General features: G+C 42.4%; 1 pseudogene; it reads left to right on the top strand.

Annotated features, from left to right (window-relative positions):
* Nucleotides 1-273: 273 nt before the first annotated feature.
* LOC119544944 lies at nt 274-929 on the top strand (annotated as a pseudogene).
* Nucleotides 930-2,483: the final 1,554 nt, after the last annotated feature.

Raw genomic sequence — 2,483 nt, 5'->3', positions numbered from 1 at the left:
ACAAACCAGTTTGGTAGAGAATTGACATCTTAACAATATTGAGTTGTCCAAACCATAAACTTGGATTATTTCCCTATTTAATGAAGTCTTTAATTTCTCTTCTTGATGTTTTCTAGTTTTTAGCAACAACTGGAAGATGAAATAAAAATACAATATATCCAATAAATAAATAAATAAATAAAAATTAAAAGAATAAAAAATAAAAAGACAAAACAAAAGGAAAAAAAAAAAAGAAAAAAAATACAATATACCGGTCCTCCGTGGCCCGTGAGCACCATGGCAGCTCCCAGGCAACTGTCCCACTTCTGGGCGTGGGGGAAGAATATTGTGTGCTGGGGAGGAACTACGCAGACCACGTCCAAGCGATGCAGAGCTCAGTGCCAAGCAAGCCAGTGCTCTTCCTGAAGCTGCCCACTGCCTACGCCCCCGAGGGCTCGCCCGTCCTCCTACCCGCCCCCATGCAGCCGCCGTGGGCACCACCAGCTGGAGCTAGGCGTGGTGATGGGCACGCAGCTGCAACGTCCCCGAAGCCGCGGCCCTGGATTACGTGGCCGGCTATGCCCTGTGCCTGGACCTGACTGCCTGAGACGTGCAAGTTGAGTGCAAGAAGAAGGGGCTGCCCTGGACTCTGACCAAGGACTTCACTGCCTCCTACCCGGTCAGCACATTCGTGCCCAAAGAGAAGGCCTCTGACCCTCACAACCTGAAGCTCTGGCTCAAGGTCAACGGCGAGCTCCAGCAGGGGGGTGAGACGTCCTCCATGATTTTTTCCATCCCCTACATCATCAGCTACATTTCTATGGTAATGACGTTGGAAGAAGGAGATACTATCTTGATTGGGTGGGTGTGTTAAAGAAAACGATGAGATCCAAGCTGGCATACACGGGGTTATCAATATGACATTTAAGGTGGAAAGGCTGCAATATTGAGTCTATAAAAAGCACCCTACATTAAGTTTATGGAGAGAAGGAAGACAGAAGGAAGCAAAAGTTATTAAATATTGCAAGCCTTTAATGAGAAATCAAAAAATGGTTTGATCAGATTACTGTGCCTCAACTCAAGGAAGATGGACCTTTCAAGAAAGATGTGATAGAATAGCTAGGCCAGTCATGGAAACAAGAAACAGGGTCTTCTAGGAGACAACCAGAATAAAGGATTGATGGTGACTCTGAAGAAGAGAAATTATTTCAAACCAAATGTTCCAGAAGGCTGATGATAGTTTCTGTTCCTAAAGTTGGACTGGATAAGACTCTTTAATGGGTTGATCTGGGATATTAATAGGTCAGGATTTGAAATCTGCCAAGGAACCTGAAAATCATGTTCCAAATCTGTACTTCTCAAATTTCCTTGTGGATGATAATCACCTGTTGGTGCTTGTAAATATAAAAATTTCCAAATTACTGGTCCATACCAGACCCCCTTAATCAAATAATCATGGTAATGGCTAAGGAAGCTATTTATACTACACTCCAAATAGTTTCAGGGAAATTTGGAAAAACACTATTCCAGATAATCAGTTAATTTAAAATTGTACTTAGTAAGTGAACAATTGATAAAGACTTTGCCCATGTTCTCAGAGGGTCTACCCTGGCCCACAGATTCAGAGCTTGGAAGATAATTTTGAAATTGTTGTTTTCCAAATAAAAGGGCTATCCTTTATGTGTATTGTTTTTCCCTGACTAGTAGTGAGAACACTGCCTCCTTGTGGAGTGGAGGGCCTTGGTCCTTGGCCTCTGCCTCCTCACCACTGTGCTCTAACAGTTAACACTCAGTCAGCACCTCTGGCTCCCAGCTGGACATAAGGAAACTTCAGGGAGGTTGAATGGCCTGGGAGTGCTGCTTCTGATGAAAAACTAGGGCAGGTGCACACACAGCTAAAAGAGTGGCTGGTGGAGTCCTTTAGGCTTATGCGGGAGGCTCCTGTTGTCAGTATAAACACAAGGCATCTACTGGCCCCTGGGAGGAGGCTGAGCACATCTAATTTATTAATCATGGCTATCATTTATTTGGTACTTAGTGCCACTAGGCACTGCCAAGAGCTTTCCACTTATTATTAACCATCAACAAAGCTATGAGGTTGATATTGTCACTACCATTTTAAAGATAAGAACATAGGTTTAGAGGTTAAGCAGCCTGACTAAGATCAGAGTGGCAGAGCCAAGATGTGACCAGCTGTCTCGAGGCCAGAACCTGAAGTCTTGAACACAATGCAGGTAGCATCTCGTAAGTAGATATATAAGACGATTCAAACATTTAGTTATTATATGGCACCACATTTAAATTGTAACTGATTATGAGGAAGTGTCATAAGTGGATTTGTTTATTAAATGAACTGCCATTTAAAAAAATACAATTTACAATGGCATCTGAAAATCCAATGCCTAGTAATAAATCTTTAAAAAATGTGCATTTCAAGGCCTCTATCCTGTTTTCTGAATGGTTTATAATATGAGCCATCTCAGCATATGCTGCTTTTCTAATAT

Source organism: Choloepus didactylus, chromosome 9 (assembly GCF_015220235.1).
Source record: "Choloepus didactylus isolate mChoDid1 chromosome 9, mChoDid1.pri, whole genome shotgun sequence".
NCBI classification, from domain to species: Eukaryota; Metazoa; Chordata; class Mammalia; order Pilosa; family Megalonychidae; genus Choloepus; species Choloepus didactylus.
This window is presented reverse-complemented; position numbering and strand designations above follow the sequence as displayed.